Source organism: Fundulus heteroclitus, unplaced genomic scaffold (assembly GCF_011125445.2).
Source record: "Fundulus heteroclitus isolate FHET01 unplaced genomic scaffold, MU-UCD_Fhet_4.1 scaffold_294, whole genome shotgun sequence".
NCBI classification, from domain to species: domain Eukaryota; kingdom Metazoa; phylum Chordata; class Actinopteri; order Cyprinodontiformes; family Fundulidae; genus Fundulus; species Fundulus heteroclitus.
This window is the reverse complement of record NW_023396704.1, coordinates 13,674-39,202: the sequence shown is the minus strand read 5'-3', so window position 1 is coordinate 39,202 and position 25,529 is coordinate 13,674. Positions and strand designations below refer to the sequence as shown.

The 25,529-nt window shown below is 41.9% G+C and overlaps 4 long non-coding RNA genes across 4 annotated transcripts in view; 3 read left to right on the top strand and 1 right to left on the bottom strand.

Moving 5' to 3' along the window:
- LOC118559486 overlaps nucleotides 1–25,529 on the top strand; it is a 29,622-nt gene that overhangs the window by 3,418 nt on the left and 675 nt on the right. Inside the window, exon 2 of the long non-coding RNA XR_004928892.1 lies at nucleotides 25,342–25,444. This is a non-coding gene — a long non-coding RNA (uncharacterized LOC118559486). The remainder of the gene's footprint in view (nucleotides 1–25,341; nucleotides 25,445–25,529) is intronic.
- LOC118559489 lies at nucleotides 917–22,393 on the bottom strand. The gene is made up of 3 exons (XR_004928895.1): nucleotides 22,362–22,393; nucleotides 21,865–21,978; nucleotides 917–971 (listed from the first exon to the last, which is right to left on the bottom strand). It is a non-coding gene; the product is annotated as an uncharacterized LOC118559489 (long non-coding RNA).
- Nucleotides 5,027–5,647, top strand: LOC118559487. The gene is made up of 2 exons (XR_004928893.1): nucleotides 5,027–5,150; nucleotides 5,531–5,647. It is a non-coding gene; the product is annotated as an uncharacterized LOC118559487 (long non-coding RNA).
- Nucleotides 10,144–18,105, top strand: LOC118559488. The gene is made up of 3 exons (XR_004928894.1): nucleotides 10,144–10,647; nucleotides 17,076–17,159; nucleotides 17,240–18,105. It is a non-coding gene; the product is annotated as an uncharacterized LOC118559488 (long non-coding RNA).

The following is a 25,529-nucleotide window of genomic DNA, read 5'->3' as shown; positions in this document are numbered from 1 at the left end:
TGTAATTAAGCACTTCCATTCGTTCTCCTTACGAAGATGGCTTGCAATGTTAGCTTTTAGAGTTTTTGTTTTGTTTTTGTAGATCTGCATTTTATTATACATTTTCCTGGCTTCAACTTTTTATTATGTTTTGAATAACTAGTTTTTAGATTTTAGTTTTTATAAAGGGGGAAATATAGTTACTTTGCAAACAGAAGTTCTTCAAAAACTGCTGAACAACATGCTGGTGAAGATTCTTTTTCTCATTTTCCCCTCAGCTGCAACACTTGAAGCACACAGGGGTACACGATGCTTCTTTATGCATTATCCAGCTGCTGATTTTTCCCTCCTTTCTGCTACATGCATTGCTAGCTGTTACAGTTTATAACAATCATCATCACCTTTCACAGTGGCAGATTTAGCTACTCAGTCTCTGCCTTGATCAGACAAATCTCCTCTATGGCACAGGGCGCTCTATTGGTTAATTGCACAGGTGAAAGGCTGAGTTTGAAGTTCTTCTCCGAACACATATTGTTTCTGATCGAAGTGGACGGACTAAATACATTCTGCTTTACTTTTAACCCACTTCTACACCGCTCTGGTTACTAAGTGATAAAAAGTCATTATTTGGCAAGCCCTAATATCAGCTATTTGGGCTGATATCCACCGGACAATAGCTGACAGACCGAAAGTTATTTATTAAACATTAAATAACTTAGACAGTTTGTAATAATAGCACAACACCCTGCAGCAGCTGGAACAGAATAATATATGAAGGACACATCAGACTGAGATCATGGATCCAAACGTCAGAACCATGTTGGACAGACTGACGGTCCACTAGTCCACACAGTCCAGCATGGAGACGACTGAACAGAACCGATGGGAAAGTAGTTGTTGTACATGTACAGACCATAAATATGGAGTCCAGCTGGGTTTGATGCTGCCGGGCAGACGGACCTCTGAGAACCTCTGAGTTCTGCTGGTCCACTCTGTGGAGGAACCAGAACAATTAGGAAGGAAGGAAATATTCATCCAGCAGTTTTCACAGATGAAATCACCAAGAACTTCACAGTAAAAGTCCTTAAAAAAGAAAAACTGAGCATCAAATGAACACAAATAAGTTAAAAACAGGAAGATAAAATAAAAGGATGAAGACCAGAACCACCCAGTAGACATTTTAAAAAGTGGGTCTTTAACTGTCCACACTGTCAGCAGATGTGATGCTGGTGGGGACAGTGACCCATTGCTTGGAGACAGTGGAGGTGAAGGTTCTGTCCACACAGGTCTTCAGGACAGTGTGTGGGACATCCAGCAGGTTCTGATGACTAGATCTGAGGTGGTGTGGACCTGGAGGAGGTCTGAGATATGTGGCTGTGTGTCCATGTAAGGTTCTGTCCTGGATGTGATGGTGAGTATTTAAAATGGATCCTGTAGGTCCCTGGAAGCCAGTAAACTCACATTAAAGGTTCTGGTCATATGATTACAATGTCATAAAAAAGTAGATTTTTTTGCCAGCTTTTCCATTTAAAAATGTACAAATAGGTATCCGGCGTCTCAGGAGGGGGAAGCAGTGCAGCACCAACACTGTTTACAGTGGGGGTGGTGTGCTGCTGACCTCGACTCGGGACGTCGTGCGTCGGTGGGCGGAATACTTCGAAGACCTCCTTAATCCCACCAACACGTCTTCCATTGAGGAAGCAGAGCCTGAGGACTCTGGGTCGGGTCCTCCCATCTCTGGGGCTGAGGTTGCCGAGGTTGTTAAAAAGCTCCTCGGTGGCAAGGCCCCGGGGGTGGATGAGATTCGCCCTGAGTACCTTAAGGCTCTGGATGTTGTGGGGCTGTGTTGGTTAACGCGGCTCTGCAACATTGCGTGGACATCGGGGGCAGTTCCTCTGGATTGGCAGACTGGGGTGGTGGTCCCCCTATTTAAAAAGGGGGACCGGAGGGTGTGTTCCAACTACAGGGGAATCACACTCTTAACCCTCCCTGGTAAGGTCTATTCAGGGGTTCTGGAAAGGAGGGTCCGTCGGATAGTCGAATCTCGGATTCAGGAAGAGCAGTGTGGTTTTCGTCCTGGCCGTGGAACACTGGACCAGCTCTATACCCTCAGCAGGATTCTTGAGGGGGCATGGGAGTTTGCCCAACCAGTCTACATGTGTTTTGTGGATCTGGAGAAGGCATTCGACCGTGTCCCCCGGGGGATCCTGTGGGGGGTACTCCGGGAGTATGGAGTACCGGACCCTTTAATAAGGGCTGTCAGGTCTCTGTACGACCGGTGTCAGAGTCTGGTCCGCATTCCCGGCAGTAAGTCGGACTCGTTTCCGGTGAGAGTTGGACTCCGCCAAGGTTGCCCTTTGTCACCGATTCTGTTCATAACTTTTATGGACAGAATTTCTAGGCGCAGCCAAGGTGTTGAGGGGATCCGTTTTGGTGGCCTTAGGATTGCGTCTCTGCTATTCGCGGATGACGTGGTCCTATTGGCTTCATCAGGGCGTGATCTACAGCTCTCACTGGAGCGGTTCGTAGCCGAGTGCGAAGCGGCCAGGATGAAAATCAGTGCCTCCAAATCCGAGACCATGGTCTTGAACCGGAAAAGGGTAGAGTGCCTTCTCCGGGTTGGGGAGGATGTCCTGCCCCTAGTGGAGGAGTTCAAGTATCTTGGGGTCTTGTTCACGAATGAGGGGAGGATGGAGCGGGAGATCGACAGGCGGATTGGTGCAGCGTCTGCTGTGAAGCGGGCGCTGTACCGATCCGTTGTGGTGAAGAGAGAGCTGAGCCAAAAGGCGAAGCTCTCGATTTACCGGTCGCTCTACGTTCCTACCCTCATCTATGGTCACGAGCTTTGGGTCGTGACCGAAAGAACGAGATCCCGGATACAAGCGGCTGAAATGAGTTTTCTCCGTAGTGTGTCTGGGCTCTCCCTTAGAGATAGGGTGAGGAGCTCAGTCATCCGGGGAGGACTCAGAGTAGAGCCGCTGCTCCTCCACGTCCAGAGGAGCCAGTTGAGGTGGCTCGGGCATCTGGTCAGGATGCCTCCTGGACGCCTCCCTGGTGAGGTGTTCCGGGCACGTCCCACCGGGAGGAGGCCCAGGGGAAGACCCAGGACACGCTGGAGGGACTATGTCTCCCGGCTGGCCTGGGAACGCCTTGGGATTCCTCCTGAGGAGCTGGCCCAAGTGGCTGGGGAGAGGGACGTCTGGGCCTCCCTACTGAAGCTGCTACCCCCGCGACCCGACCCCGGATAAGCGGAAGAAGACGGACGGACGGACGGACGGACAAATAGGTACATTCAGTACAAACAGACACAGGCATATTTTACATTTACTTCTTTTATTTTTGATAATTATAACTGACAACTAATGAATATCTAAAATTCAGTATCAGAAATTTTTAATATTCCTTAAGACTAATACAAAAAAGGATTTCCAGAAATGTTGGTCAACTGAAAAGTATAAACATGAAAAGTATAAAGATGTGCAGCACTCAATGATTAGTTGGGGCTCCTTTTCCCTGGATTACTACAGCAATGTGGCATGGCATGGACTGGATCAGTCTGCCCAGGTATTATAAGAGACCAGGTTGCTCTCATAAAGGCCTTCAGCTCTTCTGCATTGTTAGGTCTAGCGTATCACATCTTCCTCTTGACAGTAGTCCATAGATTTTCTATGGGGTTAAGGCCTGGGTATTTTTCTGGCTAATTAAGAACAGGGATACCGGACTTCCAGTTCCGGGGTGAACAAGGCAACATCTTAGACAGCTCCATGACAAAAACCTGAGAAAAAGGCCATTAACTGTGGTAAATGCTGATTAGTTGAAAACAATATTAGGGGCCTGGAGATGCCCCTGGAAAGGCTGGAAACGCTAAACTGCGCAAAGAGGACGACATGCATCGGAGCAGCGCTAACGGAAAGGCTTGTGCCCGAAACAGAGCAAGTACACAACAATATGTAAGAGTTGGAAGCTATTTTCTTGGATATAAGAGAATTTAGACATGAGATGGTAAATAGCCTCAACAACATCGGGGAAGACCTTAGAAGGACGAACATTAGAATTGATTAAGCAGAAAGACTAGTTGGAGACATGGAGGAGTGGGTGCAAAGTGTGGAGGAAGTTGCATGTAAACCCCCCAAACTCCAAAGACAGCTACAGGAAAAACAAACTGACTACACTGAAAAAAGTCAACAGAGTGTGTCATTTCTTCAAAGTGAATTTTTAAATTGGTTGAATGAAAAATCATGGTTTCCATGATTAATGTTACACATTAATCTATGGATTTGTTTATCAGTAGGTCTATAACCTCATTGGTAAATCTTAGACTTAGACTTTATTTGTCATTTTGTATGCACAGAGTGCGTACAGAACGAAATTTTGTTGCATACAGCTTGTAAATTGCAGTAAAATTACATTACAGTATAAGGTGCAGCAGTGATTTAAAAGTAAACAATTTAAATGTAGACAATGCAGGAGAAGTCACAGTGTACAGGTGAGTATTTGTAAAACCATTTGTATGTGCAGAATTGATTGAGCAAAGGGCATTTGTGAAAGAATACAGCTTGTGAATTACAGTAGATTTAAAATACAGTATAAGGTGCAGCAGTGATTTAAAAGTAAAACAATTGAAATGTAAACAAGAAAGTCACAGTGTACAGGTGAGTATTTATAAAAAACATATGTATGTACAGAATTTGATTGTGCAAAGGGCATTTGTGCAAGAATGCATTTGAAAGCTAAGAGTTTGGCAGCATTTGTAATGCTGGATGGAGATGCAATGATGCAAAATGTACAAATATGCAAATGTTGTGCAGAGTTAATGGGTTATAGTTCAGCAGTTCAACAGTCTGATGGCAGCAGGGAAAAAGCCGTTGCAGAACCTGGTGTACCTGCAGCGGATGCTGCAGAACCTCTTCCCAGAGGGCAGCAGGGAGAACAGTCCATGATGGGGGTGTGAGGGGTCCCTGATGATGTCACGGGCTCGTAACACGCAGCGCTGAGATGAAATGTCTTTAATGGAGGGAAGAGGAGCCCGGATGATCCCTTCTGCTGTCCTCACCCCCATAGATATCCATAATAAAGGCTAGATGTCTTACGGCGGAGTCTCAAACGTCATCACCGGCGGCCATCTTGCCTCAGGCAAGCTTTCTGGCGTGCTCTGTGGTACCTAATGTAAGGTGAGTGATCAGCACGAACACAAATACTCTTATCTCATTGAATTCTTGACGGATTTACAAACAGTTTGGTTTCTTACCAACGTTATGAACGTGGCTATAATTCTTGATGCATGAACATGTCAAAATTGCAGATTTTCTTGTTGAAAAATAACTTAATCATGCAGCATAGTTGCGCATCACGGCTACTTGCGCAAGTTATCAAGGCTGAGACCACTGGTCAATTATATAGGTTTTACTGACACCAATAACGATTGTATGACAATTACTCTTTGGTGTAAATTTGAGGGAAATCAATCTCACAATGGTCCAAAAAGATAAATGTTCCCCTAATTTCCCCATGGTTATTATAAATTATTTTAATATACCAACTCTTATTTCAGGATTTGTTGAGCGACGGGCTCTGAAGAAGCTGTCCTGTGATGTCTGCCGTGCCAGCTTGGTAACAGATGCTGCATCTGCCATCAAGAACCAGAGCTACCACCTGCTGAAGTTAAAAAGCAATGCAAATCTGGTGATTCCATCAGAAGGCACAGTGATGTGGTCAGGACAGCAGAATGGGTCATTCGTCAGACCTCATGTACCAGACGATCACAGCCTATCAAAGTGCTAGAGGTCGTGTACATTGTACGGAAGAGGATAGGGTCAGAGGATGTGTTTGTGCTCAGAGAGCACATCGGAGAAACACAGTATGGCATAGACAGCCACCACCATACGCTGTTAACGTTGGTTGTGTCCTTGTTTTTTAAGTTAAGGCTGCACCACATTGCCAAAATAACTAACCTTAGCTTACAGAGCAACAACATGCAACAGAAGCTCAATAAAACCGTCCTTTTCAAAGGGCATTAGCCAAGCTATGTTTTTTGGGTCATTTTTTAAATCTCTGTCTTCCATGTGTATACCATCACAGTAGTGTAGGTGGGGATTTCAACATGCTACATCTATATATACTTGTGAATGGGACTATTGTACCAATTTTAATAGCAAATAAATGTCACTTTTACAATGGTTTAAAAATAGGAACTTTTGTGTAATTACTCCTGATATATAATCCGAATAGTCTACATGAAACTTCAAAGTGTTACCTTTAATTTGAAACCTGGATTATGCTTCTACACCAAGAGGTTGCCACACAATAAGCCTTTTTTGTCAGTATTTCATATTTTATTATAACAGTAATATTCATATTATAAAAGTATGTATGTAAATATAAATAAATTAGAACTGTGGAATAATTAATCACACCCTAATAAAAAGTTTATATATATATATATAGAGAGATAGATATATATACACACACACATACATATATATATATATATATAGATATAGACACACACACATACATATATAGATAGAGAGATATATATATATATAGAGATATATAGAGATATAGATAGAGAGAGATATATAGATAGATAGAGAGAGAGAGAGATAGAGATAGAACACACACACACAGACATATAGATATATATAGAGATAGAGATAGATATATATAGAGATAGAGATAGAGATATATAGAGATAGAGATATAGATATAGAGATAGAGATAGATAGATATATAGAGATATAGATATATAGATATATCTATATATATATGTGTATATATATATATATGTGTGTGTGTGTATATATGTGTATATATAATATAGACACACACATATATATATATATATATATATATACACACACATATATATATAATATATACACACACATATGTATATATAATATATACACACACACATATATATATATATATATATATATATATATATATATATATATATATATATATATATATATATATATATATATATATATATATATATATATATATATATATATATATATCATGTTGCCATTGAGTTTTAATAGCATATATTGATTTAACATAAATACCTTGTGCATTTGTATATTTATTGCACCTGTATGTTCTATTCAGTTCTTTTCATATGAAATTCCATGGTTATAATTATTCATAAGTGTGCAGTGTCATAACTACATGTCTGACTTTTGTTTAACAAACCAAACAGTTTGAGAATCGTTAGACAATTGAGGAAGTTATGGTTATTTAAGTACATGCGCCATTGAAACACAATGTTACGAATGAGCGAGCTGCCTGTGGCAAGATGGCCACCACGTGCGGACGTCGACCCCCATTGGCCAGCAGCGCGGACGAGACATCTAGCCTTTATTATGGATATCTATGCTCACCCCTCTCCTCACGTTGTTCCAGTCGGAGGCACTGCAGCCTCCACACCATACAGAGAGACAGCTGGTCAGAATGCTCTCTATGGTGCTTCTGTAGAAGGTCGTGAGGATGGGCGGGGGCAGGTGGGCTCTCCTCATCCTCCTCAGGCTGAGATTCATCAAGCCTATATGATCCGACATTTTCCCCTTAGCTGCGACACTTGAAGCACACAAGGGTTCACGCTGCCTTTTTATGCATAATCCAGCTGCTGATTTTTCCCCTCTTTTCAGCTTTTCTCCATGCACTTCTAGCCTGTTACAGTTTATAACCATCACCATCACTTTTTACAGTGACAGGTTTCTCATCCCACCCTCCGCGCAGACTAGACAAATCTTCTCTATGGTGCAGGGCGCTTTGATGTGTATTAACGCAGGCCGAAGGCTGAGTTTGAAGTTGTTCTCTGAGCGCGTTTTGTTTGTGGTTGGAGTGGACGGAATAATGACTTTCTGCATCGCTTTTAGCCCACTAATAGTCTTAAAAGGGAAATCCTATAGGAAATATAGCACTTTTTATGCATTACAACCCCAAAATAGATGGGTAAAGGTGCGGCTTTTCAAGCTTTGCGTCTCTCTGGTTCCTAAGTGACGGTAACGTCTGGTGAAAAATAGGGTTTCTATTTGCTAGTAGGAACGTTCAGATCGCTGCGGTGAGTCCGGTTAGAACTCCGAAGAAAACAGAGTCGTACTCCAACTGGTCTAATTTGTCCTTGCAGTTTATTCACTAATTGCCGTAACAGTGCATATGGTTTTCTAGAAACACAACAATAATACAATATCAGTGTCTGAATAATCCTCCACAAATAACTGAACTAATATCTCACATGAAAACTGCAATATTAATAGTTACAAACATCTTTCCTAAATAAATACACGGCAGGAGGAAGCAAACAGCATTACTTAGCTCTTAAGTGCGCACGTGTACAAAACATGTCTTAAACTAAAAGCAAACTGAAATACTCTGTTAAACAAACAATGTCACCGACTCCCAACATTACTTACTTGCATTTCACGCACACACATTGAAAGAAGGCGGCAACAAACTGCAACAGCTTGACGAAACCCACAAACGGTAAACTCTACAGCTCCCCTTTTCTCTCTCTCCTTTTCGGTCTGCATGCTACCCTCCGGTACCTAAGCCCCGCCCCTTAAAGGGCTCTACACAGTAAACGTAAGGCAGCCTTTTTCACAGTCTGGTATCAGCATAATTTATACGTAATGATACGTGTTTTAGGTGGTGAGGTGGGTGGATTTTACCCCCAATGGTGCGCTGCACGTGAGGGATAAACAAAAAACGTGAAGAGACCACAGAGAGGAGAAACCAACCACATTCCTGACATTCCAACTGGAGAGAGTCAAGATATTTTGGAAGCTGAGACAGTGACACGAAACAATTGTGCATTGATAAAGAATAAAATGGACAAGACGTTTTCACTGCGAAGACAGGAAACTGTGACAAAGGAATTAGGAGCGAAAGAGGTGAAAGACAGATAGATAGCCTGCATTGTTCTCAGTGAAGGAGGTCTTTTTTTCCCCAGTAGCAATAGTTCAGGAGTGGCCTATAAATCAAATTATATCAACGGAGCCAAAGTAATTCAGAGTGCATATTTAAGTATTGTCATAGAACAAATGATACACACCACAAAGTTTAGAGATATATATAATGAAATAACATTTGCTTGTGATGTGTTTTTTTATGCAGATCAATGCTGAATTTATGAGGATTACTACTGTTCCATTTCAGCCACAATTCCTGGCCTCTTTGGAGAAGCACCACAGTAAGCTGATGGAGATCATAAGGACCAAGGGAGGAGCTATCAGAGAGAAGACACGGGATGTATTGAAGGTTCTTGATCAGGTATGTACTTGCTTAATTTGCTTGCCTTGTATCAGAAAAAATATTAAAATTGTAAATAAAAACAATAATTTTCATTTGTCATTATCAGCACACTTGATTTTGAAATTAGATCATTTTAGAAGAAGTAGAATGTTTATCATCTGAGTTTGACAGGCTATTCACCGGTTTACCCAAATAATTTGTTTTTCAGCAATTACTGCAGATCTAAATTCTCATTCAGACATGTTGATGTTTGCATCTTCAGTCAAGTTGCATGGTTTGTGTTTTGCACTCTAACCTAGAGCCTGGATGTGAGCCAAAGAGAGAGTGTCTGCTGAAGTGCCTCATCTTGTACCTTGGGGAAGATGAACGAAAACCGATCAAGGAGTTTCTGGTAAGATATTTTGCTGTTAATCTCTTAAACTTCAGAAACGTTAATTTACATGATCTCAGTTCCTCTTAAACTACTCAGATTAATTTATGATAAATTCATATACATTTGCTGATCCCATTTAAAATGTCTACAGGGTTTCCCCCAGAAAAAGGAGTAGTCCTGGCGATTTGTGCAGTTGTCGCTTTTTTGGGGTGCACGTGGTACTGTTGAGCAGAGGGGGTAAATGCACTTTGTGCATGCAAAATGACAGTAAAGCTATCTATCTATCTATCTATCTATCTATCTATCTATCTATCTATCTATCTATCTATCTATCTATCTATCTATCTATCTATCTATCTATCTATCTATCTATCTATCTATCTATCTATCTATCTATCTAGTAACTACCGCTGCAGCGCACACGTAATGCGTGTTATGCTACCAACAGTTTTTGTGCAGCCCCAGGCTTTGCAAATCACAGGTTGCCTTCCTATACACATTTATCCGGCACTTAACTTTCACAGGGTTTAGCCCCCTCTAGCGAACTACTACTTTGCTGTGCTTAGTCGGAATTGTTGAGGGGCGGGGGTTGCATGCAACAGGAACAACTATCGGACATGGGGTGGAGAGGAGGACTTTACAAACCTGTTGGTTTTATAACCTTCATTTATCACAAAAAGTTATTTTGATATGATTTTAGGTGAGAAAGTTAACCTTGTCAGACCCAGCAGAGCCAGAGACCAGCTCACAGGCGGGCCTGACCAAGTAGTCCTGCTCGCAGCTGTTGCCTGTTGCTACTACTTCGATCAGGAATTTAACGCAATGTGAAACAACAGAATTTTTAAAGTGTAACATCATTTGTGCTTTTCTTTATTCATTTGACATTCTGAAGCACAATAAATGTCTTGTGTTTTGTCAGGTTGTTGAAAAGGATGATGCAGAAAGAGAGCTTCAGCAGTGCACAATGGCCGTGTTTGTCATCAGGGAGGAAGAGGATCCGTTAAAGACACCATGTGACATAGGCATCATTATTGAAGGTGTGGAGGTGCTTAATGAGCTGCCATCAATCGTACACGGATGTGCCCTCTTATTTGGCCTCATCTGAATTTAGTATTCACATTTCAATGGTTATAAACATGCCACAATATTTCTACAACAGAAAGAAATCCAATAACAAAAAAGAAAAGAAAAATCAAATTAAATTGTATTTTGAATTAAAGCTAATTTCCATTATCCTGGAATGTATTTTTCAATACAAGCAATCAAACAGAACAATAGGCATCCACCTGTCTTTCTTTAACCAACCCCATATTTAAAGCTTTACACTGAGACTGCACACTGTGCATGTCACTCTCTTTGGTTCTATCTCCATGAAGACTTTCTGAAGCACATCAAAAGTGTGTTTGAGCTCCCCTGGATAGCTCAAGTTCATAGCATAGTAAGCCACGTCAGCGCACTAGCTGTTTGCTTTCCTTGAACTGGGTTTATTCATAATTTAACCCACAGCAATTTTTCCATCTCAATTTTTTGGGTTCTTCTGCATTTGTAATTGTTCAAAGTAAATTTTCATACTTATTAATGAGTATTTTTAAATGTTGGCAACCACAGCACTGTTTATACTGTTTTAATACTGTCACTTTGGATCTCTGATATTTAGAAGAAAAGGCGAAGAAACTATTTTTACATGTTGAGATGTGTAAGTTGATGCGTCAGCAGTTTCATTAGGTGTGCAAACGGGGAAAAAATGACATTTAATTAAATTTTAAATCTAATTTCTTTTCCTAATTGTTGTATAAAATATACACTGGCCTTTTGAAAGGCTTTTGAAATTTTCAGACTCATCAAAAATAAATGGCCTTTAAAGTAAATTTTCTGTTTTAAGTTTTATCTGCACTGAATTCTTTCAGTGATTTATAGTTTTATATTGTAGAGAAATTGGCTTTTAATGTGGTAAAATTTTAAGTTATAAAAAGGCAAAAAAAATTAATGGACCTATATTAAGTAATACTTTAGCTTGAGACTAAATATAATGTTTTAAGTAAGGTACAACAAAAATTTGACTTTGTGTTGATCCAGAAATTTAAGTTGAGAAAAAAAAAACATGTAACAATTGTAAGGAACTGGTTTGTTGAACCGAATTCAGCCACACACAGAGTTTCATTTTGAGCAGTTTATTAAAAAAAACGGAGATGGGTGCACGTTTCAGCGTGTGTGCGATTTCTATCTTTTCTATTCCTTGTTTGTTTGTTTGTTCATTGTTAGTTTTGCTGTTTGTGTGTTTGTGGCGGGTGGTTTCCTGAGTGGTTACGCCCGGTGTTTTTCACCGGGATCATGCCGACTCATGGAGTTGGGAGTGTGGGTTTGGAGAAGCTCACACGCCGACACGGAGTTAAACTTTGTCCAGCGTTTAATTGCTTCGTAGATGATTGCAGTTTAGCGATTGGAGAAATTGTCGGCTATGAAAGTGTGAAGTCCGCATCTAGAATGAACAATGGAGTTGTTATTTTTCTGGATAGTGTTGATAAAGTTAACGTAGTTGTTGAGCAAGGTGTGGTTATTCAAGACACCTTTGTTCAGGTGGTGCCGCTAGTTAATCCGGCCAAAAAGATCATCTTGTCTCAAGTCCCTCCATCTATTAGTAATGAAACATTACAAAGAGATCTGGCGAGGCACAGGCAGTTAATGTCTCCCATTAAACGGATCCCTCTGGGCTGTAAATCACCGCACCTTAAACATGTTGTTTCCTTCAGAAGGCAGGTTTTTATGGTTTTGAAAAATAACACTGAGGAGCTAAATTTAATACTGAAATTTAGAGTGGATGACTTTGATTACACTGTTTATACTTCTTCAGAAAGAATGAAATGCTTTGGCTGTGGAATGGAGGGCCATATAGTGCGCTCCTGTCCACAAAAACAAAATGCTAAAGAAAACAACAGTGAGACTGTTTCATCAGTTTCAGATCATGAACATCCACAGAGTTCACAGGAGGGGAATTCACAGAGCACACAGGAGGACAGGTCACAGAATTCACAGGAGGGAAACGGACAACAAGCTGGGCATGAAGGAGCAGCTGCTTCTGTTAATGATATGCTGGATTCTGCTGGTTTAGGAAATGATGGTTCAGGTGCTGACGTAGTTTTTGAAAACTACTCAGAAGATCCTGGTTTAGATACCACCAGGGACTTTGGTGCTGTTGGTTCTGATGCTGCTTTCTCTGGTTCAAAAGTAGAAATCACTGAGCAGTCACACACTGACAGCGTTACCACACAGATCAAATTGGGGGAGGAAGGATGTTCTCAGGAGGAGGAGGATGAAATGCTGGTAGATAAAGATTTTTCTAATGATACTAAAAAGAGGAAACCAAATGAAGAGCGTTAATGTGTTTGTAAAGTGAAGAAAGTTTCTCCTAATAGTGAATGCCAGCAGTCAGGTGACAGTGAAGGTGATGAGGAGAGTGATGTGGAGTCTCTGGCCTCCTCACAGACGTGGACTCACAAGAAGAGTGGCTACTCTTTAACAAGTATTAAAAGCTTCCTGCAGGACACAAAGGGAGCCAGGAATGTCAAAGTGGAAAAAGTTTTTCCTGATCTACAGCTCTTCCTTGACTCAGTGAAGGTTTTCCTGAGAAGTCCTGGAGTCCTGGGGGAAAAAGCCTTCACTGACCAGGAAATCTACCGTATTAAAAAACTCGTGCAAAAGGTCAAAAAGCAGTTAGAAGATGATGAATAACATTAAGAATCTTTCTTTTTTTCTTTTTTGGTTTTTAGTTTCTGTTTCATTTCTACTTTTTTATGCTATGGGAGATATTCGTATAGGCAGCTTGAACCTAAATGGGGCAAAAGATGGTGCGAAAAGAGCTTCTCTTTTCAAGTTGTGCTCTCTTAAAAAGTTAGATATTATTTTTTTTACAAGAAACACACAGTACTGCTGATAATGAGGCTGACTGGAGGAGAGAATGGACCGGTGAATCCTTCTTAAGTCATAAGACCAGTAATAGTGGTGGGGTTGGGGTTCTCTTTGCTAAAAATTTTATTCCTCAGTCGGTGGAATCTGAGGAGGTCATTAAAGGCCGTCTGTTGAAAATAAGAGCAGTGTATTAGAAAGTTACAATGGTGTTTATTACTATATATGCTCCTGTTGTGGGAGTGGAGAGGGTCTTATTTCTAGATGCTTTGAATAAGGTTATTGGAAAATGTAGCAGTGAGGAATATTTATTTGTTGGAGGTGATTTTAACTGTACTGAGGACAGCAGCTTAGACAGGAACCATGCAGAGCCTCATGCCGCCTCTGGCACTCGCCTGATTTAGCTTCTGGAAGCTCAGGAGCTGTGTGATGTGTGGAGAGGTTTTCATGGTGAGCAGCGACAGTACACGTGGACGCATGCTAAAGATAATTTACTGTCTATGGCCAGGCTTGATCGTTTTTATTGTTTTAAACATCATTTTAATATTTTTAAAAGTTGTTTAATCAGCCCTGTTGGTTTTTCTGACCATTCACTTGTAACAGTTTCTGTTTTTATAAGGTGTGTGAAAGCCAGTAGTGCTTATTGGCATTTTAACACAGCCTTATTGGAAGACAGACATTTTAAAGATACATTTGCCTTTTTTTGGAAAAACCATCAGAGTACAAAATCTGATTTTATTTCTTTACAACAATGGTGGGATTTTGGAAAAGTCCTGATAAGACAGTTCTGTCAACAGTACACTCAGAATGTCACCAAGGCCTTGATGGGTTCAGTCAGGGCTCTGGAGTCTGAGGTGGAGGAGCTAAGAAATTTGTTTGAAGCCACAGGAGACCAACACCATACTCAGTTATTGGAAGCTAAAAAATCTGATTTAGCTAAATTGCTGGGTGTCTCAGCTCAGGGGGCTCTCGTTAGGTCCCGTTTCCAACATGTAGCTCACATGGACGTTCCGTCTCACTTTTTCTTTGGTCTAGAGCGTAAGAATGGACAAAAAAAGTTCATTCACAGCTTAAAGAGTGACACTGGGCAGGTGCTAAATGATCATACAGTAATCCGTAAACATGCTGTCACTTTTTACAGTAAACTGTTTAAATGTGAGCACAGAGAGGAGCAGGCAGTGTCTCAGAGTTTTTACACTGGTCTTCCTCAGTTGGAGCAGCAGAGTAACATAGAGCTGGAAGCAGCACTGTCTGCTAATGAACTCTATACAGCTCTGCAGAGCATGCAGAGTGGGAAAGCTCCTGGAATAGATGCTCTACCTGTGGACTTCTACAAGTCTCTCTGGTCAGTAGTGGGGGAAGATCTGCGGTCAGTACTGAATGACAGTCTGGCTGGTGGCCGTCTGCCACTTAGCTGCAGAAGAGCGCTTCTTACTTTGCTGCCCAAAAAGGGTGACCTACAGTTTATTCAAAATTGGAGACCTGTTTCACTGCTCTGCTCAGATTACAAGCTCCTCTCTAAGGTGTTGGCAACCAGGCTGAGCAAAGTGATGGAAAAAGTGATCCACTGTGATCAGACGTATTGTGTACCAGGCAGATTGATCTCTGATAACATTGCCTTGATACGAGATTTTTTAGACATCTGTAAGCTGTATGGCCTGAAAGATGGAATTATATCTATTGATCAAGAAAAAGCCTTTGATCGTGTAGAGCATGATTACTTATGGCTCACTTTGAGTGCTTTTGGTTTTAGTCCTGGTTTTATTGATAAAGTGAAGGTTTTATACTGTGACATTCAGAGTGTGCTAAAAATTAATGGTGGTTTGAGCGCTCCTTTTCAAAGAGGAATAAGACAAGGATGTGCCCTTTCTGGCATGTTATATTCTTTAGCTTTTGAGCCATTATTGCATAAACTCAGACGTGACCTTCAGGGATTGATCATTCCAGGTTGTAATAGATCTTTAAAGCTGTCGGCCTATGCAGATGACCTTGTGATCTTAGTGAATACTCAAAAGGATATTGACATATTGGTAAGAGATGTCGATCAGTTTGGCTCTTTATCCTCAGCAAAAGTTAACTGGGATAAAAGTGAAGCTCTGTGTGTTGGAAGTGATCTGGAGAATCAACTAAAATTGCCTGGGGGGTTAATTTGGAAGAAGGGAGGGCTCAAATATTTAGGAGTTTTTCTGGGTGATCAATCTTTTGGTTTGAAAAACTGGGAAAATGTTTTAGATAAGGTGAAAGGTCGTTTAACAAGGTAGAAATGGATTCTGACAAAGATGTCCTACAGAGGCAGAGTTTTAATTGTTAATAATTTGGTTTCGTCCACTTTATGGCATCACCTGTCATGTGTTGACCCCCCACCTGACCTGCTGTCAAAGATCCAGGCCCTTCTTGTTGACTTTTTCTGGGACAAACTGCACTGGGTGCCACAGAGTGTGCTGTATTTGCCGAAGGACGATGGAGGACAGGGCCTGATCCATCTCAGCAGCAGAGGGGCTGCTTTCCGTTTCCAGTTCCTACAGAGGTTTCTGTGTGGTCCTACTGATTTAGTGTGGAGGCCGTTGGCTTGCACTATCCTGAATCAGTTAGGTGGACTTGGACTGAACAAATCCTTGTTCCTGATGGACTTAAAGCAGCCTAATGTCAAAGAACTTCCTGTTTACTATCGTGGATTATTCAAGGTGTGGAGTTTGCTGAAAAAGAAGTGGCTCGGACAACACAGCTCACTATACTGGCTGCTTCAGGAACCAGTCATCTATGGGTCACGGTTCAATGCAGTTTGTCAGGTGGGGCCAACTGTTCTAAGGCGGTTCTGTCTCTCAAATGTGGTGACTCTGGGACATGTAGTCCAGCTTACAGGAGCAGGCTTGGATAATGCAGCTCCTCTTGCTTCCCGATTAGAAGTGAACTCGACTCGGTTTATTGCACTGTTGCTTAGTAAATGGAGAGAAGCCCTCACAGGTAGTGAGCGGACTTTGTTGCATCATTATTGTAATGGCTCTGTTGAACCTAATGAGAATGATGTTTTCCCTTCACTAAACATTTCCCCGGATTTTAAGAACTGCGTTGGACCGTTTTTAAAGTGTGAGATCTCTTCTGAGGTTGTTTTTAAAGACGTGAACAGTAAAATAATGTATAAAATTTTTGTTAAGATTCTGCAGAGGGACAAATTAAATGGCAGAACTGACACTCCATGGAGAGCTCACTTAGGTCTTAGTGACAATGTTGGACCTGAGTGGAGAGCGCTGTACAAACCACCATTAATCAAACGAGCAGCTGTTGAAAGCTCGTTTGAAAATAGATTTTAATTATTATCGGATGATGAAAGACCTGGAAAGTTTTTCCAGAATATGGTGCTACAAAAATGTTCCGTGTCAGCTTGTAAATGAAGAACTTGTCTTTGGAAGTATGCTAGGATAATTTGGATTTTGTAAATCGTGACTTACTGATGGTTGTTTGTGGTAGTTGTGTAACTTTTTAAATCTTTTAATAAATGTATTGTTAAACTTCAAAAATCTCTCTCTCTCTCTCTCTCTCTCTCTCTCTCTCTGACGGGCAGGTGATTTACATCTGAGCCGATTACTACCCTTCATAATGAGCTGGAACCAGGGGGAGGGCATCAGTTCATTAACCCTCCTGCATGGTACAGACCAATCCTCTTCCAAGTCCTAGCTTCCTCGTGAAACACAAACCTAACCCTGCTCTCTGTTTCCTTCTTCCTAGAACCCTGGATACCAAGACCACACCTCAAAAACCACATAACTCTGAACACTCCTCTGAGGTGTTCATAGCCAGCCTCCTTGAATCCATGAAGCCTCGGACCCATACTCTGCGTAAGCCCTCCTGCCTGAGCTCTCCTGCCTGTCCACCCTCTGACACCACGCCTGGAGAACACCCACCCAACGTGCACCTTCCACCCGGACCACTGGACATCACCCTCCTAAGCCTGAACCAAGCCACCTCCTCAGTGTGTCCCCATGCTCTTCACAATTCTCTTCATTGAAACCAGAACCTTCCAGTGGCTCACCTCACCTTTCCCAGCAGAACCCGGAAAACGCAGCCAGCCGACATCATCTCTGCTGAGACCACAACCTTTCAATAAAAACTCTTAACTGATCATTGCCTCCGTGATTGCGCTCATTCAGGGTCTTCCTTCGTTAACATGTGAAAGGGTTTTTAGAATGTTCTGAAATGTTCTGGGGTGTTTTGGTGTTGGGAACATAAGGATAACTGAACTCTGTGATATAAACTTGGCTCTGTATTTCATCAACATTGGACACCGGAGTTAGAAGCTAGAGGCCTATGAAGGGAGGAAGGAGACAACAGGGCCTGGTTTAACTGTTTGTTGCTGCCAAAGAACTGAGCATCTTCCTTACAAAGTTGAGAGTGATAAAATGTTTAGCTATTCTTGTATACACAGTGTAAGAGTATTCCATCTAGGGAAGAAGGAAAACATCTGTTTGGATACGTGACGCACACATATACACACCCATATGAGAGAACAACCCTATAAGAGGAAGTCAAAGCATGTAATGCTCGGGATTTTGGTTGGTTTCTGTTCAATGAAGATGTGACTGTAAAATAATCCCCCTGGTGGTCTTTAAAAGAAGATGCTGCTCTGTCTCGTTTTTTGTCTCTTTTCTTTAAGGTTCTCTCCAACACATGAAAAGTTTGCTCTCAGACTGCAGGTCTACTGGTGGTTCCTTGTGTTTCCAAAAGTAATGGGAGGCAGATCCTTTAGCTATCAGGCTCCTCTTCTCTGGAACCAACTCCCAGTTTTGGTCTGTGAGGCAGACACCCTGTTTACTTTTAAGACAGGGCTTAAAACTTTCCTGTTTGAGTTTTTAAAGTAGCTTTGTTTACCATGAGCTATTTTATAATTATGCTGATATATGCTTAAGCTGCTGTACAAAATCAGGGTATTTCTCACCCTCTGCTGAGCTCTCCTACTGTTCTCCAATTTGCATTGTTTTTTTGTTATTTAAACTTTAAGTTCTGTGATTTTTTTCTTCATAGTAGGTAGACCTGGTCCGGCATTCTGTTACCTGTGACAGCATCCAAGGAAGATAGATCACCCACTATTACCATCTACTGTAGAAAAACTTCCTAGATCAATTTGCTTCTGTGAATTTTTTTTATCTTTCTTATTGTGTTTCTGTCTTCTCTAACCCCCAGTCAACCGAAGCAGATGAACACTTACACTGGTTCTGGTTCTGCTAGAGGTCTCATCTTCCCGTTAAAGGGGAGTTTTCCTATCCACTGTCGCATCATGTTTGCTCAGTATGAGTGATTGCTGCTAAACCATGGACATACAGACAACTGTCCTTGAGGATCTACACTCTTTCAGGAGGAGTGAATGCTGCTTGTCAAGACTTGACCCAATCTACTGGGTTCCCTTAGAGAGGAAACTTTTTGACCAATCTGTAATCTGATCCAATCTGTATAATCTGATTGAATTTAACTTTAAAGTGCTTTGAGATGATATGTATTATGGATTGGCGTTATATAAATAAAATTCAATAGAATTTAAAAAAAAATATTATTTTGAATTTTATTAGGAAACTTCGAACTCACAGGGGCATAATGATAAATTGCAATTTTCAAATTTTCAAAAAAGCTTAAATTTGCCACAGATAACACAAGAACAATTTATTTCATTGGTCTCTGAAATACCAGCAGAGGAAATAAATGCCTTCTCCCTGGGCTGCCACCTTATCATGGTGGAGAGGTTTGAATGTCCCAATGACCCTAGGAGCTATACTGTCAGGGCCTTTTTGCCTCTAGCAAAAGTCACCCAAGGCAGACAGGTCCAGACAAAGAGCACCCCAAGGACCCTAGGTGGGTTCTCCCATCTCTGGTGCTGAGGTTGCTGAGGTTGTTAAAAAGCTCCTCGGTGGCAAGGCCCCGGGGGTGGATGAGATTCGCCCTGAGTACCTTAAGGCTCTGGATGTTGTGGGGCTGTGTTGGTTAACGCGGCTCTGCAACATTGCGTGTACATCGGGGGCAGTTCCCCTGGTTGGGTAGACTGGGGTGGTGGTTCCCCTATTTAAAAAGGGGGACCTGAGGGTGTGTTCCAACTACAGAGGGATCACACTCTTAAGCCTCCCTGGTAAGGTCTATTCTAGGGTTCTGGATAGGAGGATCCGTCGGATAGTCGAATCTCGGATTCAGGAAGAGCAGTGTGGTTTTCGTCCTGGCCGTGGAACACTGGACCAGCTCTATACCCTCAGCAGGATTCTTGAGGGGGCATGGGAGTTTGCCCAACCAGTCTACATGTGCTTTGTGGATCTGGAGAAGGCATTCAACCGTGTCCTTTGGGAGTCCTGTGGGGGGTACTCCGGGAGTATGGAATACCGGGTCCCTGAAGCGGTTTTCAGCTGAGTGTGAAGCAGCCGGGATGAGGATTAGTGCCTCCAAATCTGAGACCATGGTCTTGAACCGGAAAAGGGTAGAGTGCTTCCTCCGGATTGGGGAGGATGTGCTGCCCCTAGTGGAGGAGTTAAAGTATCTCGGGGTCTTGTTCACGAATGAAGGGAAGATGGAGCGGGAGATCGACAGGCGGATTGGTGCAGCGTCTGCTGTGAAGCGGGCGCTGTACCGATCCGTTGTGGTGAAGAGAGAGCTGAGCCAAAAGGCGAAGCTCTCGATTTACCGGTCGATCTACGTTCCTACCCTCATCTATGGTCACGAGCTTTGGGTCATGACCGAAAGAACGAGATCCCGGATACAAGCGGCTGAAATGAGTTTTCTCCGCAGTGTGTCTGGGCTCTCCCTTAGAGATAGGGTGAGGAGCTCAGTCATCTGGGGAGGACTCAGAGTAGAGCCGCTGCTCCTCCACGTCGAGAGGAGCCAGTTGAGGTGGCTCGGGCATCTGGTCAGGATGCCTCCTGGACGCCTCCCTGGTGAGGTGTTGTGGGCACGTCCCACCGGGAGGAGGCCCAGGGGAAGACCCAGGACACGCTGGAGGGACTATGTCTCTCTGCTGGGAACGCCTTGGGAGTCCTCCTGAGGAGCTGGCCCAAGTGGCTGGGGAGAGGGACGTCTGGGCCTCCCTACTGAAGCTGCTACCCCCGCGACCCAACCCCGGATAAGCGGAAGAGAATGGATGGAAATAAATGCAGCAATTTCAAAACTCAAAAATAACAAAAGACCAGAGGCTGATGGATATACATCAGTATGGTATAAAATCTTTAGAAAATCGCTCTGCTACACAGGACTTTTAATTATATTAAAATCTATTTCAGAATCTACCAGTTGATGTGACAGGCGATCAAACTGGGTACTTGCAACCTTCTCAAAGCGCAAATGCACTACTCTAACCACTACGCCACCACTCCACGGACTGAGAGAAAATTAAAAGGCCTAGAGTTAATAAGCTGATCAGAGTATTGCACTAGGTGTCTTCAATATTGGACCTTTTCACAATATTCTAATTTTTGGAATTCAAATTTTTTTCATTAGATGTTAATTATAATCATCAAAATCAACTGAAATGTATCTGCCTGTGTGTAATGAATGAATATAATATAAAAGATTTACTTTTTGAATGGAATCACTGAAAATAATCTACTTTTTCATTATATTCTAAATATATAATCAGCACCCGCATATGTGTCGACACAGAGACAACCAAAAGGTAAAGGTCCATGAAGGACATCTGGATGTGAGCAGAAACCAGAGGATCCAGAGTTAACTATATCAACTATATTACTGTCATTCAAATGCAACATGCATTAATATTAGGGTTGCTTTCCTAGGCTTGAACAAATAATTAACTTTATGAAATGATTTGTGAATTTTTATACATTGCCTGAATCTACATTGCATCGCTGTGAGAATAAAATTCAGGGAATTGTTTTTTTTCTCAGAAGCTGCACAAAAAGAATAGATTTAAACTAGATTTACATTATAGTTATATCCCACTTTTTACACCAGGGAGGTTTATAGGGCATGTACATATCACTATATTGATCTATCTATCTATATAAATATTATTTTGCCGTGGTGGTGCAACACAAACATTTATATGTAAAGAAAATAAATCAGAGTTAACTGCAGTCCAAATTAATATTTTTTACGTTTTTAATGATGGCGACTAATCAATGAGGCCCAAAAGCAAACAGATCAGAGCTGTTAAACATGATGTAGCAGCATCCAGGACGCCTCCAACAACATCCATTCTTTCCACTTTCACTGCTGTGGTTCTGGAGAACATCCAACACACACCGCTTCACATATGAACATAGAAATGTGGGAAAAAGAGCTGAGCTCACGTTGAACACATGTTGGAATAAAAACATTTCAGACTGACTCAGTTTCCACAGTTACAGCAGTTAGATACAGCTCACCTCTCTGAGGATGCAGGTCCAGAAGATTTGAAGTCAATGAAACGACCCTTTGACCAGTCGCTCTTAAAGGACACACAGCTGGGTTCTGGAACTGGCTTGACTGTTTGATGGATCCTGATGGAAACATTATTATCAACATACATCCTGTTAGGTTCTATTTAATGTTCTGAGTTTCTGTTTAATACCAGCCCACATTTACATCATGGACCTATATGAGCAGGAACTGCGCTGAAAAATGGGACCCAGAGGTAATTGTCTACAACTTAAATAACGGCTCCGTGTTAATTGTCTATTTAAGTTTGAGGCAGAACAACTCTGGGATCCATATGGGAATCAGAGGTTAGGGTTAGGGTACCATGCTGAGCTGCTCTGTTCAGTCTGGATGAAGCAGCAAAGAGGAACAGCAGCAGCTTCAGGACCACTTGGTCTCTTCTGGCCTGATATAGTGAGAACGCTGTGTGAAAAGGGCTCTGGACACTTAGAGATGCTGATCTCACCTCTGAGCGTGGCTCTGGCTCTCAGCTTCCCCACACAGAGTGGTTTTAGAGGGAGGGACTCCCTCCTCTCTGTCCTCACACTGATCCATGCTGCTGAATTCACATCCACATCAGCTCACACACACTTTCTACCTTCACCTGCAGAGGAAACACAAATCATTCATCTGCACATCAACTCTGATCATCCTTTACATCATTAGTGCTGGAAAAAGATCAGCTGCTCCTCCTCTGATTGGCTCTTCTTCTCTGCTTCATATCAGTGTCAGATGAATGCAGTCAGACAGCAGTGAGAGGCAGAGGAAGCTGCCATCAGCTGCTGTACTTCTACTATCATGGTGAAGATTCTCAGTCATCCAGGTCATGGTCATTCCAAAAAAAAGTAAAAAACAAAGCAACTGGACTTGTTATCCGTAGTTGAAGACGTTTCGCTTCCTCTCCAGGAAGCTTTCTCAATTCAAAAAGTCTGGAATAATGTGGAGTAACAAGCTTTATACAATTGCCAAACAAAGGCCTGTAATGGCTTAGATAACATGCAAATTCAACCGAAACAGGTCCACCCCTTAGTAATGGGCGGTCGTTAAAGACATTAAACCAGCAGATTGGACCGAAACTGGTCCACTCCTCTCTAACGAGGAGTCGTCAGGGTCGTTATTGGCTTGGCTTAAAGGAACAATGTTTTGATCACCCGAATGAGGGTGAGAGTTAAGGTGATGGTTGGCTGGAATTAATCCTATAGCTGTGTTGTAAGTTTTTGAGAGTTGGAACCTAAGGCCTCCTCCTCTGTTTAAGGTTGGTTTTTCTCTCTTAACGTAGATGGCTTCCTTCACACCCCTTTCAAACCATCTGTCTTCTTTGTCCAAAATGTGAACATTTTGATCCTCAGTGTCCTTTGTCCTTAAGGTGTAGGTGGACAGCAGAGTCTTGTCCTGAGGAGGTAGCTCTCCTGTGTTGAGCCATGCGTCTGTGGAGAGGTTGTTTGGTTTCTCCAATATAAAGATCAGAACATTCCTCACTGCACTGAACTGCATTCACCACTCCGCTCATCTTAGGTTTGGGGGTTTTGTCCGTTGTCTGTCAGAGGGTCCTGTTTGGTTTGAAATGTACTGGGATTTTGTGTTTGGAGAAAATCCTCTTGAGTTTTTCAGACTCCAGCAACATATGGGATGACAATGTTTTTACGTTTATTCTTCTCACCATTATGTTCTGCAGCGGGTCTTTTGGATTTTCTTGCTGATTTGACAAAAGCCCAGTTAGGGTACCCACAGGTTTGGAGGGCATATTTGATGTGTTTCTGTTCCTTGTGCTTCCCTTCTGTTTTAGTTGGGACATGCTCGGCCCGGTGTTGTAAGGTTCTGATGACAGAAAGTTTGTGCTCCAGTGGGTGGTGTGAGTCAAAAAAACTTGGAAGGAGATGGAAACCTCAACATTGAAGTGTATAGGAAACCCACACACACAGAGCAATATCTTCTTTTGGGCTTTAACGACCGCCCATTACTAAGGGGTGGACCTGTTTCGGTTGTATTTGCATGTTATCTAAGCCATTACAAGGCGTTTGTTGGGCAGTGGTATAAAGCTTGATACTCCACATTACTCCAGACTTTTTGAATTGAGAAAGCTTCCTGGAGAGGAAGTGAAACGTCTTCAACTACGGAAAACAAGTCCAGTTGCTTTGTTTTTTACTTCTTTTTGGAATACTTCTACTATCAGTCCACTAGACGGAGCCATGGACCAACATTTCATCCACTGACACTGATTCACTCTGACTGGAAGCTTCAGTCCATCACATTGACTCAGTTCAACACATGAAACAATTTCAGCTGATGGTTTATGCAGCAGAGGATCATCAGAGCTCAAAGCATCAGATTCTTTATTAATGGGTAGTTTTCAGAGGAGTTTGGAGAAGGAATTACAAACAGACGTGTTAGATTTTAGCTGCTGGGAAGAGTATAAGAAATAAGATTAAACTGTTTGCATTTTACTACCATGAAAAACAGACTTAAACTAAACCAAGTGTAAAATATGAGTATAGAAAATGTTTGAGAACAAACAGGCACTAAAGGATGATGTTGAAGGAATGCAGTGATTCCAGTTTGACTGGAAAAACTAAAAGGAGTTACAGAACCACAGACGACGGTTTAGAACCAGGAAATAAAAATGTTTCTGTTCTTTTTTAAAAACAAAAAACAAAACAATGAACATTATTTTTTATTCCAGCATGTAGATAATTCAGATTAAGACAAATTAAACACCATTTCTCATAGATTAGTCTTCAGACAGCAGAGATGAAACTTTGTGCTTAAATCAGAAGTGAACATGTTCTCCAGACATCAGAGAGCAGAAACAAAGAGGAAAGTTCCTCAAGACAAAGTTCTGGTAGGAAAGAAAGCAAACTTACAGTTTGTTCAGACGGTCCAAAGTGCTGAAGAACAAGATGTGAACCACTGAGACACAGGTGAGCTGCTACCTGGAAGGAGGCGGAGCTTCAGCTGTGATGGAGGCAGGACAGGTAGGTTAGTGGGAGGAGTTCAGATCTGACTGCCTTCTGGTTCTCAGACTCATCTCTGCTGTTCTGCTGAAGAACCTGGTGCTACCTAGAAAGCAGGTGATGTAAAAACTCAGTTTAACTGTCTGCTAACAGTGAATTCAGAGAAACTCTGGTTCTTTTCTCCAGAAAGAGGGACCAGCCTGACTCTGAGGAACAGACTGAGAAGACAAGCTGCTCCCTGCAGGATCTCCATGAGAAACTCTGACGTTCTTCTGCTCAGCCTAGAACATCAGTCTGAATGTGTTCCTCACTATTAAACCACATTCTTTGCTTTACTGTTGGACATTTTTCTGACCCACATGTGATGAGCTGTTATCCCCACATGTAGTCACTGTACTGGAATAATGTTAACCTGAATTATTTTAATCTGTGTTATGATTCATAAACACATAATCATGAATAAGTTCCATGTTTCTGCCTTGTTCTTGTTCTCAGATGTACTGAAGGTTCCTCATCAGTGATGCAGAAAACTTCATGTCTACAGAGTGTTGATCAGTCAGAGAAATGATTGAAGTGAAACAGATCTTACCATCATGATGTGAGTTTGTGGAGTTAAAACCAGCGAGGCAGTTCTATTTCTCTGCTCTCAGCAATAAAAACACTAATAATAGCAGAACTTTGTT